The sequence below is a fragment of the Mustela lutreola genome, chromosome 8, assembly GCF_030435805.1.
Source record: "Mustela lutreola isolate mMusLut2 chromosome 8, mMusLut2.pri, whole genome shotgun sequence".
NCBI classification, from domain to species: domain Eukaryota; kingdom Metazoa; phylum Chordata; class Mammalia; order Carnivora; family Mustelidae; genus Mustela; species Mustela lutreola.
The window spans coordinates 6,586,331-6,601,972 of record NC_081297.1 but is presented as its reverse complement, the minus strand read 5'-3'; the positions used below and the strand labels follow the sequence as shown (position 1 = coordinate 6,601,972).

The window sequence follows — 15,642 nt, the reverse complement described above, 5'->3', positions numbered from 1 at the left end:
AAAATGGTCCTCCTGATACGTGTAGTTACCACCCACCACCATGAAGAGTTACTACAATATTAACTGTATTTTCTATGCTAAATATTATATCCTGTGACTGACTTATCTTATAACAGAAACTTTATATCTCTTAATACCCATCACCTCTTTCAATCACCCCTCGAACGCCTCCTCACTCAGGGGAACTCACAGTTTATTTCCTGTATCCGAATGTCAGTTTCTGGTTTGTTTGTTTGTTTTATTAGATTCTACATATAAGTGAGATCACACAGTGTCTTTCTGCATCTGACTTATTATTTCACTTAGCATAATACCCTCTAGTTTCATCCATGTTGTCGCAGATGGTTTCATACAAATTCAGAATTCTTTGTCCTAGTTCTGTGAAAAATACCATTGGAATTTTGATTGGGATTGTATTGATTCTGTAGATACCTTTAGGTAGTACAGACATTTTAATAATATTAATTCTTCTAATCCATGAACGTGATATATCTTCAATTTCTGTTGTCTTCAGTTTCTTTCACCAGTGTCTTACGGTCTCCAAAGTACAGGTATTTCAACTTCTGGATAAAATTTATTTGTAGGTACTTTATTCTTTTTGATGCATTGTAAGCGGGATTGCTTTCTTAATTTCTCTTTCTGATAGTTCCTTTTTAGTGTATGGTAACCAATGCAACCGCTTTCTGTATGTTAATTTTGTATCTTGTAAGGATGCCTTTTACTTTTTTTTTTCTTTCCTTATTGCTCTGGCCAAGGGTTCCAATACTATGACGACTAAAAGAAGTGAAAATGGGCATCCTTGTCTTCTTCCTGATTTTAGAGGAAAAGCTTAGAGCCTTTTACTATTGAGTATGATAGTAACTGTGGGTTGGTCAGATACAGTCTCTATTATGTTGAGGTACATTACTTTTATAGCCAGGCTGTTGATCATTTTTATCCTAAATGGATGTTGAGTTTTGTCAAATACTTTTTCTGTATCTATTAACATATCATGATTCTTATCCTTTGTTCTGTTAATGTGGTATATCACATTGATTTATGGATGCTGAACTATTGTTACCTCCCTGTAATAAATCTCAGTTGAAAGTGGTGAATGATCTTTTTAACATTTTATTGAATTCAGTTTGCTAAAATCTTGTTGATGATTTTCATCTATATTCATCAGGGATATTGGCCTGTCATTTTCTTTTTTGTGTGTGGTGACTTTGGTTTGGTTTCAGGGTAATGCTGACCTTGTAAAATGAAGTATTCCTTTCTTTTCATTTCTTCTTTGGATGATTTGAGAAGGATAGGTACTAGCTCTTCTTTAATGTTTGGTAGAATTCACCAGTGAAGCCATCTGATCCTACACTAGTTATTTTGGAAGAGTTTTTAAATTACTGGTTCATCATTAAAATTGGTCTATTTAGATTTTCTGTATCTTCATGAATCGGCCTCAGAATGCTGTATGTTTCTAGGAATTTATCCAACTCCTCTAGGTTTTTCAATTTGTTGGTGTGTAATTCCTCATAGTACGTTCCTATGATCCTTTGTGGTTTTGTGGTCAGTTCGTAACTTCTCTCATTTCTGACTTTATTTTGGCTCCTCTCTTTTTTTCCTAATGAATCTGGCCAGAGATTTATCAATTTTATCAATTTTATCTTTTCAAAGACCATTTTTTTTTAATCTTTAAAATTTATCAATTTTATCTTTTCAAAGACCATTTTTGATTTTTTTTAATCTTTTTTTTAAAGGGTTGATGGATTAACTGGAGAGGGAGGGGGAAAAGCAGGCCCCCTGGGAGCCTGATACAAGGCTTGGTCCCAGGATCCTGGGATCATGACCTGAGCGAAGGCAGATGCTTAACCAACTGAGCCACCTAGGTGCCCCAATATCTTTAATCTTTCCTATAGTTTTGTGTTTTTTTTAAGCCAGTCTTCCACTTATTTCCATTATGATCTTTGTCATCTACTTCCTTCTACTAACTTTCAATTTTGCTTTTTTCTAGTTCCTTTATTTGTGAAGTTAAATTGTTTATATCAGAATTTTCCTTGTTTCTTACGGTCGACCTGTATTGCTATAAACTTTTAGAACTTCTTCGGGGAAAATCACATAAATTTTGGAAAGTTAAGTCTCCGTTTTCATTTGTTTCTAGGTATTTTTAAATTTCCTCTTTTATCTCTTTGTTGCTCCATTGGTTGTTTAGTAGCATGTTGTTTGGTCTCCATATTTTGTGTGTCTCCCACTTTTTTTCTGTAATTGCCTTCTAGTTCCATACTGCTGTGGTGGAAAAGATACTTGATATAATTTCATTGCTCTTGAATTTGTTGAGACTTCTTTTGTGGCCTATCATATGATTTATCCTGTAGAATTTTCCAAGTGCGCTTGAAGGGAATGTGTATTCTGTTGTTTGGGATTAAATTTTCTGAACTATCAATTAAGTCAGTCTGGTCTAATGTGTCATTTAATGTCAGTGTTTTCTTACTGCTTTTCTGTCTGAATGATGTCTCCATTGAAATAGGTGGTGTATTAAAGTCCCCTACTCTTACTGTATTGTCTCAATTGTATTGCTATCAATTTCTCCCTTCTGTTTGTTAATATTTGCTTATTACATGTAGGTGCTTCTATGTTGGATGCATAAATATTTATGAATGTTATATCTTCTTCTTGGACTGATCCCTTGGTTATTATTTAATGCTTTCTGTGTGTATGCGTGTGCTTTCTAACAATCTTTGTTTAATGTCTGTTTTGTCTGATAGAAGTATTGCTCCCTCCCTTCACTTTCAGTCTGCATGTCTTTATTTTTTAAAGATTTTATTTATTTATTTGATAGAGATCACAAGTAGATGGAGAGGCAGGCAGAGAGAGAGAGAGAGGGAAGCAGGCCCCCTGCTGAGCAGAGAGCCCGATGCAGGACTCGATCCCCAGGACCCTGAGATCATGACCTGAGCCGAAGGCAGCGGCTTAACCCACTGAGCCACCCAGGCACCCTCAGTCTGCATGTCTTTAGATCAGAAGGGAGTTTCTTGTAGGCACCACATCAGTGGGTCTTATTTTTCTATCCATTCAGCTATCCTATGTCTATTGATTGGAGCATTTAGTCCATTTACATTTAAATTAATTATTGATAGGTATGTACTTCTATCTTGTTGACTGGTTTTCTGGTTGCTTTTGCAGTTCTTTTTTCTCTCTTCTTTTGGTATCTTCCCTCGTGGTTTGATGGTTTTCTTTAGCGTTATATATGGGTTCCTTTGTCTTTACTTTGTGCATATCTATTGTAGGTTTTTGGTTTCTCAGTACCATGATATGTGTGTGTGTATACACTATCAGCATATATATATATTTTTTTATATTTATATTTATATATTTGTGTGGGTCCATGTACTTAAAGTTGATAGTTGCTTAAATTTATACACATTCTGAAAATACAACTCCATCTTGTGTTTTCGATGTCATATTTTATATCTTTATTTTGTGTATCCCTTAACTACTTATCGTAGTTATAATTGATTTTACTATTTTGCCTGATCAACTTTCATACTAGCTTTTTAAATGGCTGATCCACTGCCTTTACTATATAATTACCTTTGCCAGGGAGATTTATTCTTAAGTATATTTTCTTTTTATGATTTTTAAAAATTTTCAATTGAAGTGTATTTGACATACAGTATTATATTAGATTCAAGCGTACAACATAGTGATTTGGCAACTATACACATTATGAAATGTTTACAATGATAAGTGTAGTTAGCATCTGTCACTACACAAAGTATTATAATATTAACTGTATTCCCTACACTGAACTTTTCATCCCTGTGACTTCTTTTATAATGAAAATTTGTACTTCTTAATCTCTTTCACTTATTTTGCCCATCCGTACAGCTCCTCACCTGAGTGGAGTACCAATTTGTTCTCTGTGTTTATGAGTCCTTTTCTGTTGCTTTTAGTTTATACATTTGTTTTCTTTTTAGTATTCCACATATAAGGGAAATCATATAGTATTTGTCTTTCTCTGTCTTCTTTCACTTAACCTAACACCTTCTAGGTCCATCTGTGTTGTTGTAAATGGCAAGATCTAATTCTTTATTTGGCTGATATTTAATTTTACACACACACACACACACACACACACAGCCTGCTTCTTTGGTATTTCTCTATTGACAGACACGTAGGTGGCTTCCACATCTTTGCTATTATAAATAATACTGCATTGAATATGGGGCCCTTACATCACTTTGAATTGGTGTTTTCTTTGTCTTTAGGTAAATACCCAGAAGTAGAATTCCTAGATCATAATGGCATTTCTAATTTTAATTTTTATATCCTTTATTTTTCATGACTATACCAATTTATGTTCCCACCAACAGTGCATGAGGGTTCCCTTTTCTCTACACCCTTGACATGCTTGTTCTTTCTTTAAATTTTAGCATTGCTGACACACGAGGTTACATTAGTTTCAGTTGTTATTTCACGTCTTTTTAACACTAGCAATTCTAACAGGTGTGCGGTGGTATCTCATTGTGGTTTTGATTTGCATTTCCCTGAGAGTTAGCAGTGCTGGGCATACTCTCATGTGTCTGTTGGCCATCTGTATGTCTTCCTTGGAAAAATGTTTGTTCAAGTGCTCTGCCCATTTTTTAACCAGATTGTTCTGTTGCTGTTGTTGTTGTTTTGGTGTTGAGTTCTTTCTGTATTTTGGATAATAAGCTCTTAGTGGATAATCATTTGAAATAACTTCTTCCATTCAGTAGGTTGCCTTTTTGTCTTATTGATGGTTTCTTTCACTGTGCAAAAATTTTAAAATATGATGTGGTCCAAATATTTACTTTTGCTTATGTTTTCTTTGCCTAAGGAAACAGATCCAGAAAAATGTAGCTAAGGCTGCTCTCTAAGATTTTACTGCTTATGTTTCTTCTGTAGGACTTCTTTGGCTTTGGGTTTTATAGTAAGATTTTAATCTAGTGTAAACCTGGTGATTCACAGACCTGTACCCCTGGGGATAAAAATATATGTTTATAAAAAATATAAAATTAAAAAAAAACTGCACAAGAAAAAAAAAACTGCACAAGTTCCATTTCATCTTTAGTTTATGAACCACTAAGACATACATACACATGGTATCTTTGTAAAAAAAAAAAAAATTTTATGTGTGTATGGTATAATAAAGTGGTCTAGTTTATTTTTTTTTCTTCTTTCTTTTTCTGGCACATAATCATCCAGTTTTATTGAAGACAGTGTATTTTACCCTTTGCACATTCATGCCACCTTTGTCACAGATAATTGACAATATAAGCATGAGTTTATTTCTAGTCTATTTTGTTCCACTGATATATGTGTCCAGTTTTGCACTGTACCATAATGTTTTGATTACTTTAGCTTTGTAGTATAGTTTGAAATCTAGGGTTGTGTTACTCCTAGCTTTATTCCTCTTTCTCAAGATTGCATTGGCTATTTGAGGTCTGTTGTGGTGCCATATAAATTTAGAATTATTTGTTGTAGTTCTGTGAAAACTATTTATATTGTCATAGGGATTACATAAGGATTACATAGTAGATTGATTTGGGTAGTACAGACATCCAGTCAATATTAATTCTTCCAATCCATGAACATGGAATATCTGTCCCTTCATTTGTCATCTTCAGTTTCTTTCATCAGTGTATTAGAAGTTTATAATACAGAATACAGATTTTTCTCCTCTTTGGTTAAATTTATTCCTAAATATGTTAAGCTTTTTGATGCAATTATAAATGATATTGGTTTCTTAATTTTTTATGTTAATTTATTGTTAGTGTATAAAAATACAACTGATTTTTGTATATTAATTTTGTATTTGGTAACTCCACTGAATTCATTTATCTTATAGTTTTTTAGTGGAGTAATCACAGCTTTATATATATAGTATCATATATCTTCAAATTCAGTTTTATTTCTTCCTTACAAATTTGGACAGCTTTTATTTTTTTTAATCTGTTTGCTAGTGCTAGGATTTCCACTCTGTTGAATAAAAATGGAAAAAATGGATATCCTTATCTTGTGCCTGGTCTTGCTTTAATCCTGATCACCACTGAATGGTGATGTTAGCTGTATATCTGTCACAAATGGTTTTTATTATGTTGAGGTATATTCCCTGTAAGTCCATTTTGTTGTGTTTTTATCATAAACAGATGTTAAATTTTGTCAAATTCTTTTTCTGCATCTATTGAGATGATCACATGACTTTTATCCTTGATTTTGTTATCATGATGTATCATATTGATTGATTTGCTAGTGTCAAACTGTCTTGAGCCTCTGGAATAGATTCCAGTTGATCTTGATGAATACCCCTTTTATATATTGTTAAATTTGGTCTGTTAATATTTTATTGAAGATTTATGCATCTCTGTTCATCAGAGATATTGACCTATATTTGTCTACAATTTCCTTTTGCAGTTTCTTTGTCTGGTTTTTGTGTAAGAGTAATGCTGGCCTTGAAGAATAAATTTGGAATCATTCCTCCCTCTTCTGTTTTTTGGAATATTTTTAGAAAGATCGCTATTAATTCTTTAAATATTTGGCAGAACTCACCAGTGAAGCCATCTGTCTGGTCCTGGACTTTTGTTTGTTGCAAATTTCTTTTTTTTTTTTAATTACTGATTCAGTTACATTATCAGTAATTTGTTCAGATGTTGCATATCTTCATGATTCAGCTTTATAGAATTGTGTATTTCTAGGAATTTTATCCATTTCTTTTAGGTCATCCAATTTGTTGGCATATAATTTTGTGTAGTAACTCCTAATACTATCAATTTCTGTGGTGTTAGTTATATTTCTCTTTCATTTCTGATTTTATTTGAGTTCTTTCTCTTTTTTTCTTGGTGATTGGCTAAAGGTTTATCAATTTTTTTTTCAAAAAAACATCACTGAGTTTCATTAATCTTTTCTATCATGTTTTAGTCTCTATTTCATTATTTCATTTATTGCCTATCTGATCTTTATTATTTCCACCCTTCTACTAACTTTTGGCTTTGTTGGTTTCTTATTTTCTTACTTTATGTGTAAAATTGTTTATTTGATTGTTTTTGCTGTTTCTTGAGGTACGTCTTTATCACTATAAACGTCCCTCTTACAGCAGCTTTCTCTGTGTTCCAGAGATTTTGAACCATTGTTTCCATTTTCATTTGTCTCCACGTATTTTTTAATTCCCTCTCTGATTTACTCATCTACGCATGGGTTGTTTAGTACCATGATGTCTAGTTTCCATGTGTTCATGTTTTTTACAGTTTTTTGCTTTTAATTGATTTTTAGTTTCATACTATTGTTGTGGTCAGAAGAGATGTTTGATATCGTTTCAGTATTCAAAATTTATTGCGACTTGTTTAATGGCCTTACATGTCATTTATCCTAGACAATGTTCCATGTGCACTTGAAAAGACTGTGCATTCTGCCCTTTTGGGTAGACTATTCTATTTATATCTGTTAGGTCAGTCTCATCAAGTGTGTTCTTCAAACCCATTGTTTTTTTATTGATATTGTCTGGATGATTTATCAACTTATGTAAGTGGGTATTAAAGTCCCTTATTGTTATTGAGTTTCTTTCAATTTGTCCCTTTATGTCTGTTAATATTTGTGTATTTAAGTACTCCTGTGTTGGGTGTATAAATACTTAAAGTTGTTATATCCTCTTGCGGATTGAAAGCTTTTATCATTATGTAATGTCCTTCTTTGTCTCTAGTTAGTATTTGATTTAAAGTCTATTTTATCTGACATAAATAACACTACTCCAGCTTTCTCTTCATTTACATTTGCACAGAATTTTTTTTTTCCATAACTTCACTTTCAGTCTGTATATGTCTTTCGTTAGGTGGAAATAATGTTCTTATAGGCAGCTAACAGATGAGTCATGGGGTTTTTTTTTTGTTTTGTATTGTTTTAATTCATTCAGTCACCATGTCTTTTGATTGCTGCCTTTAGTCCATTTAAAGTGTTTGTTGATATGTATACTTACCACCATTTTCCTTATTGTTTTCTCTTTTTTTGTGTGGTTCTCTTTCTTCTCTTACTCTAAGCTTTTCATTTGTTGACTTTTCTTTAGTACTATACTGGGATTCCTTTCTGTTTACTTTTTGTGTATCTATTATAGGTTTACCATTTGGGTATATCATGAGGCTTCTATATAACATTCTGCGTTATAACATAGTGTAGCAGTCTATATCAAGTTGATCGCTTAACTTCAAACATATTTAAAAGCACTACATTTTTGCTCCCCCCACCATATTTTATGTATATGATGTCACGCTTTACATTTTTCATTTTGTGAATTTTCTATCTAATTTCATAGATATAATTAATTTTAATTTTTAACATTCGTACTACATTTGCTTTTACCATTGAAATTTTCCTTTCATAAGTTTCTTGCTTCTAGTTTTAGCCTTTAACTTTCTGCTTAATCCACAGCCTTAAAATTTCCTGTAAGACTGGTTTAGTGGTGGTGAACTCCTTTAAATTTTGTTTGTCTGAAAAACTCTCTCTTCTTCAATTCTGAATTTGCAAAGTAGAGTATTCCTTTTTTTAATAATAAAAAAATCATTTATTTGTTAAATGAGGAAGGAATTTGTTAAATAAAAAGTAAATAGATAAAACCAGATAAAATATTTAAGTAGAGTATTCTTGATTGTAGGTTTTTTATCTTGAGAACTTTCAATACATCATGCCACTTTCTTCTGGTCTGCAAAGTTTCTATTAAAAATCAGCTGACAGCCTTATGGGGTTTCTCTTGTATGTTACTGTTTGCTTTTCTCTAGCTTCTTTTAAGATCCTTTATCTTTAATCTTTGAAATTTTTAATTATCAAGTGTCTTGGTGTGATGCTTCTTAAGTTAATCTTTGGGGGGCTTTCTGGGTTTCCTGGACATCATTTTAGCTATAGCACTTTTTAGCTATTATTTCTTCAAATACATTTTCTGCCTCTTTCTCTCATCTCCCTCTGGAACTCTTATAATAGGATTGTTAGTACACTTTATGTTTTCCCATATGTCCCCACCTAAACCCATTTTTTAAAGTTTTTTTTTTTCTCTTCGTTCTTCAGCTGGGGTGTTTTCCACTACCCTGTATTCCAGATTGTAGATTTGTTCCTCTATATTATCTAATTAGTGTTGATTCCATCTAATATATTTTTCATTCCAGTTATTCTTAAACTCTGATTGTTTCTTTTTTTGTATTTTCTAATTCTGCTGAAGTTCTGAGTTCACCCCCTCTTCTCTAGTCCAGTGAGCATCTTTGTGATGTATTTTGACCTCTATCTGAAACATTTATCTCTGTTTCATTCAGTTCTTTTTCTGAGCTTTTGCTTTGTTCTTTCACTTGCAACATATTCTTCTGTCTTCTCATTTTGTCTGACTCTGTAGGTTTGTTTCTATGTATTAGGTAAGTCAAGCATGTCTTCTGATCTTTAAAGTGGTAGTCTTATGATATAGGTATCCTGTGAAGCCTGGTAGCAGAATTCTTCATTGTTTTCTAGAATCAGGTAAAACAGGGTGTCCCCTCTGTTCAGTCCCTCTGGAGGGACTGAATGCACCCTCCTTTTGTGACTGGTCCAGAACTGCTGCTGGCATCCTGGTTGATGGGGTTGATAATCATCCCAGGTATCAGCAATGACAGACTATGACTAATGCAGGAACGCTGGTAGAGCTGACTCCTGGCATGGCAAGTTGAGAAGCCCAGCTAGAGCTACTGCAGGTGTGCTTACGGATGTGGCTAGCCCTATCATACCTGGTCTACTACAACTGCTAAGGGTGTACTGGTGGGCAGGGCTCCCCCTCTGCTAGATCAGTCACCAGTCTCTTCCAGGGCTGCCTGCTGGTGTGGTAGATATAGTCACTTTGAGGGCTATGTCAGTGCTGATCAAGCCTGCCTACCAAGTGTGGTTGGGTGGAGAAGTTTCTTTGGAGGGTTGTCTGCCAGAGTGAACAGAACTAGCGAGGTAGATGATAAGCGTCAGAACTGGCTCCTACAACTGTCTGGTTAGCTAGGCTGAGGAAGGCCAAGAAAAATGGTGCCTGCCAGGACTTCTCCTTCTGGAGAAAGCTCCCACAGATCCCTCACCCTCCAGCACGTGTCCTAAAATTAGTCAATAAATCTCCTTCACCTATAAGGAGGTTTTTAAATTCTACCTCTGTACTATATTTCAAACCAAGTGCTGTAGTACACTGGCCCTTTGAGGATGGGCTCTCAGTTTCCTATAGCCCTCCATCTCTCCCAGAGTTAAGCCCCACTGATTTTCAAAGCTCCTGGAGTTAAGCCCTGCAGATTTTCAAAGCCAGACATTAGGCAGGTTTGTCTTCTAGGTACAGGTACCCAGGGCTGGTGTGGGCCCAATGTGGGGCTTAATCCCTTCATTCCTCAGAGAGAACCTCAGCACTTGTGATATCCCTCCCACTTGTGGTTTGCCACACTGAGAGTTTAGTTCCTGACCTCATCTCTGCCTCTTCTACCCTTCTCAGTGTGGCTTCCTCTTTGTGTCTTTCGCTGTAGAAGATCTGTACTGTTAGACTTCAGGTCTTTCTGAGTGAGTTGCATCACTTGAGTTGTGGGGCTCTGCATGTTCATGTTGGGTGGAGGGTGGAGGTGAGCTCAGCATTTCTAGTTCTCACCTCTTCTCTTCCACTAAAGACAATCCTTTAACATTTCTTGAAAGGCCAGAATACTGATAAATTCCTTTAGTTTTTCTTGTCTGAGAACTTCTCTCTCGTTTAGTCCGAATGATAATCTTGTTGTGTAGAGTATTCTTAGTTGAAAGTTTTTTCCTTTTTAGCCCTTTAAATATATCCTGACACTCACTCCTAGCCTGCAAAGTTTCTGCTGAAAAAATCAGCATCACCTTGTATACTGAATGTGTCTAGCAACTTTGGCAGGCCTGCTAAAGCTGGAGAAGGTACAGTCTTGGCGGTCCCAGGGCATGCTATATTTGGGTCATTTGAGGGAGGGCTGGATCTAGATCTGGTATGGCCAAGACTGTCCCAAGGCATGCTTCCCTTGGGCTGCCTTGGCAGGACAGTTGGAGCTGAAGTAGTGGGCTGGATGCACTGGAATGAGCTTTACCATAGCCATCTTGATTAAACATGTGGATTGGGGGCAGGCTGAGGAGTGGTCTTGAGATATACCACACCCAGGCTACCTTGCACAACAGCAGTTGTTGTAGCAGGTGCAAGCTGGGGGATCCCAGTGCGAACTGCAGTCACCCTGGAGTGATGGCAAGGGCTTCAGGAAGCAAAGGCTGAGGGCCCTGGGGCATACTGTGCTGGAGTACCTTGGTGAGATGGCTTGATCTGGGGCAGGTGTTGGCAGGGGTACCTGGGGACACATGATCTTGGGACCATCTTGGGGGACTGTTGGAGCCAGTGTGGGCAAGGGGCTTAGGGCTGATTGGGGTAAGCCTAATAGGTTGGCTGGAGCATGTGAACCCTTCTTCTGTCTATGCTATCAAGGTAGAGAGTGAACATGAACAATGGCACTTGCTGGCATCTCCAGCCCTAGATAAAGTTCCAGCAGCTTCCCTCCCCTTGGCAGACACTCTAGGGTTTGTAAATGGATTTCTTTCACTTACAATCTAGTTGCCTTTAAATCAGATACTTTTGCTGTGCCACAGACAAGTGAGTATGCACCAGCCTCTTGGTGATATCCAGGAGATATCACCAAGATATATATATATAGGATATCCAGATATCCTATATACTGTAGATCACTGTATCCGGAGTAGAGTTCCCATCATTACCGCATCTCTATCCCTCCTGCCCTTCTCTGTGTGGTCTCACTTTTGTTTGTTTAGCAAACCTGTTCAATTAGCCCTCAGTTTTTTTTCTGGAGGGATTGCTTTATATGTAGATATAGATTCATTATGTCAAGGGAAGGTGAGTCCAGGACTTCCTGTGACACCATCTTGAACGGACCCTATCCATTTATCATCTATCAGGGCCACTAGTTTAAGTCTTGAAAGGCTTTTAAAGCTTGGTAGAAGGGGACTGTGACATGTGAAGTGTACAAATAAGACAAGGCCATTTAGGAAGTCATGGAGAATGAAAATAGCTGTGGGCTTGGCTCCTCAAGCAGTTTAGTCACAACTCAACCATTTATCATCTGGGCTCTGAGGCTCCCTTCCTCCCCTGCATGGGGTAGAGGAAGAATGACTGTGTAAAAGGGTTGTGGAGGTATAAACCAGGTACCACATGTGAAATCACAGTGCTTGGGATCTAAATGTGCAAAACAATACTGGTTGAATCTAAACCTGAATCTGAGGGAGGCTCAAAAAAATTCTTTTTAATTTTTCTCTGTGATACATCAAGATAACTTTGTACATCATTCAGGTTATGACATAAATTATTGGTATCAGTCTAGTAGAAATCAGGATTATGGGAAGTTGTCTTAGCAGGAGGGAATGGCTTTTTATTCTTTACTTTTACTAACATTTTTCCATTTTAAAAATATTTATATTTTCCATGTCTCACATGAGAGTCCAGAGGGCTTAAAATTGCATGGTCCTCCTGGTATCAAATGCAGTCTGAATGCCACCCACCTTCACACTACTAGATTTTAAGCCCATATATTATGTCCATATGTTCCACTGCTTACATTCCCAAAAAATGTAAAAATAGGAAAATCCACAATCAAGTTTTATCTATAAGAAGAATTGTCATAAGTCTTTTTAATGTACTAACAAGTCAATTAAAAATTATTAGAATTAAACTAATTATTCATGGAACCTTGAAAAACATTCATTTCACAGCCTACTTTCAAAGATTACTGTGTAATTCAAATTTTTTATTGTGGACCTACTATTTGTAAGTTCTCTAGGTTTCCCCAAAATAGGCAAGACTCTAAAACTGTATGAGGATTAAATCACAAAGCTATTTCCCTTTCCTACCTAATTCTAGTGAGTAAATAGAAAACAAAGTCCTACCTAATTTGGAAAAATATTCCACTTTCTTTATCTTATTATATCATTAACAATTCTATGCACTATTAATTTTCTTGATAAAATAATTATTTTAAAGTTGTATACATTAGAAACTATCTCCAAATATTTAGATTGTCTAAATGTGAAATAGCGTGTCAGAATCTGCCATGGTGTGAGGAAGCAGGTGAGTGGTACAGTCAGCTAAGCATCTGATTCTTGTTTTCAGCTTAGTTCTTGATCTCAGGGCCATGAGATCTAGCCCTGTATGGGGCTCCAAGCTCAGCAGAGAGTCAACTTGAGACTCTCTTCCCATCTGCCCTCCTCCCACTCCCAATAAATCAACCTTCAAAAAGAAAAAAAGAAAAGAAAAAAGAAATTTCCACTGGCTACTGGTAACAGGGACCTGGCTTCAATGAGCTGTAAGTGTTTCTGTCTTCATCTAAAAGGAGTGAGGCATGTGCAGTTCAGAGCATCTGGGACGGTTCCATCGTGTCATCAGAGATCCAGGCACCATCTACTTCCTGTTCTATCATCCACAGCACTTTGCTTCCATCTGCAAGGGTACTCCTTAGTCCCATATGGTTGCTGGAGCCCAGCCCTCACAACCATGGTCCAGTTAAGAGGCTGGAGGAAGACGGAGAGGATAGAACAACCCCATGCTCGCTCCTTCTTTATTAATTCACTTTTCCATAAGACCATAAAAAAACTATTTACATTTTTCTGACTCTTCTATAGCCGCAAGGAAAGCTATAAACTTAGTCTTCCAGTTAGGCATACTGCTACCAAGAATATTTTTTCCCTAAGGTAGGCAACAAACCCTCTCTGCCCCAACAAATATTTTTTTTTAAATAGAAAATATTTTAAAAATAGAAAAAAAATTTTTATATAGAAAAATAGGGTAAAAGCTACCTTTACTGAAGGTTGGTCTGTTCTAGGTAGCTTCCTAAGGACTTTAAATATATTATTTCACTGAATTCCACTAACTCAGGTGAAGTGGATATTGTTATAAACCTCATTTTACTTATCATAAAACTGAGGCTAAAAAAGATGAAGTTTGCCTAAGACCATTCAGCTGGGAACTGGGAACAGTGTGCAATCTTACTTTCGTCTCTGTGTCCAGATATCGGCCTCCTGTGTATTCATACACCGTAAATGTCTTGGCAACATGTCATCTCTGTAATAACTAAACATATACTTACAGGGAAGAAAAAACACTGAGAAAAATAATATTCCTGTCTATAGTAGCACAAAAAAAAGATCAGTAATTCAATTATCCAAAATTTCTCTGATCTCTAATAACACTATGGAAGAATAAGGAGGGTCAGTTACAAAATTAGTTTGGTAAGGAAAGAAGCATCTAACAATGTGAGAATGGTTTTATTTTCCTTTTAAATACAGTTAACACACAATGTTACATTAGTTTCCAATGTACAACATACCGATTCAACAAGTCTATGCATTCTTCTGGGTTTTATCTGTCACGCCATATAACATTAACAAAACCACGGACTATATTCCCCAATGCTGACCTCTCATCCTTGTGACTTTTTCTTTCTATAACCGAAAGCCTGTACCTCCCACTCCTCTTCACCCATTTTGCCCATCCTTACCCTCTCTTCTGGTAGCCAACAGTTCATTCTTTGGATTTATGAGTCTGGTTCTGCTTTTGTTTGTTTTCTTAGATTCCACACAAAGTGAAATTGTATGGTATTTTTCTGACTTATTTCACTTAGCATTACGTTTTCTGGATCCATCTATGTTGTCATGAATGTCAAGATCTCACTCTTTTTTACATCTGAATAATATTCCATTCTGTGTATGTACATGCCACTTCTTTTTTCAAGTTTCTGGGTTTTTTTTTTTTATTAATTTCTTTTCAGCATAACAGAATTCATTGTTTATGCACCACACCCAGTGCTCCACGCTATACGTGCCCTCCATGATACCCACCACCTGGTTCCCCCATCTCCCCGCCCCTTCAAGTTTCTATTTTGATTCCAGTTAATATCACAATATTGTAGCAGTTACAGATGTACAATACAGTGATTCAACAACTCCATACATCACTTAGGGCTCATCATGACAAGTATATTTCTTAATCCCCCTCATCCATTTAACCAACCCCCCGCCACCACCTCTCCTCTGACAACCATCAGATTGTTCTCTATAGTTAAAAGAGTCTGTTTCTTGGTTTGTCTCTGTCTCTCTTGCTTTTTCCCTTTGCTCGTTGGTTTTGTTTCTTAAATTCCATATATGAGTGAACTATGATGTTTGTCTTTTTCTAACTGACCGACTTCACTTAGCATCATACCCCCTAGCTCTATCCATGTCATCGCAAATAGCAAGATCTCTTTCGTAATCTATTCATCAGTCAGTGGACACTGGGTCTACTTCCATGTCTTAACTTTTGTGGATAATGCTATGATAAACATAGGGGTGCATGTGTCTCTTTGGATGAGTGTTTTTGTAGTCTTTGGGTAAATACCCAGGAGTGGGATTGCTGGGTCATAAGGTCGTTCTATTTAAAACTTTTTGAGGAACCTCCATACTTGTTTTCCACGGTGACCAACTCCAATTTACATTTCCACCAACAGTGCGTGAGGGTTCTTTTTACTCCACATCATTGCCAGAACCTGATATTCCCCATCTTTTTGACAGTAGCCATTCTGATAAGCATAAGGTGATATCTCGCTATGGTTTTGATTTTCATTTTCCTGATGATTAGTGATGTTGAGC

The 15,642-nt window shown here is 36.1% G+C and overlaps 1 protein-coding gene across 6 annotated transcripts in view; it reads left to right on the top strand.

The window, feature by feature from the left end:
• Positions 1-15,642, top strand: part of PRKCQ (protein kinase C theta) — a 173,643-nt gene that overhangs the window by 93,507 nt on the left and 64,494 nt on the right. The gene's annotated exons all lie outside the window — the stretch shown is intronic.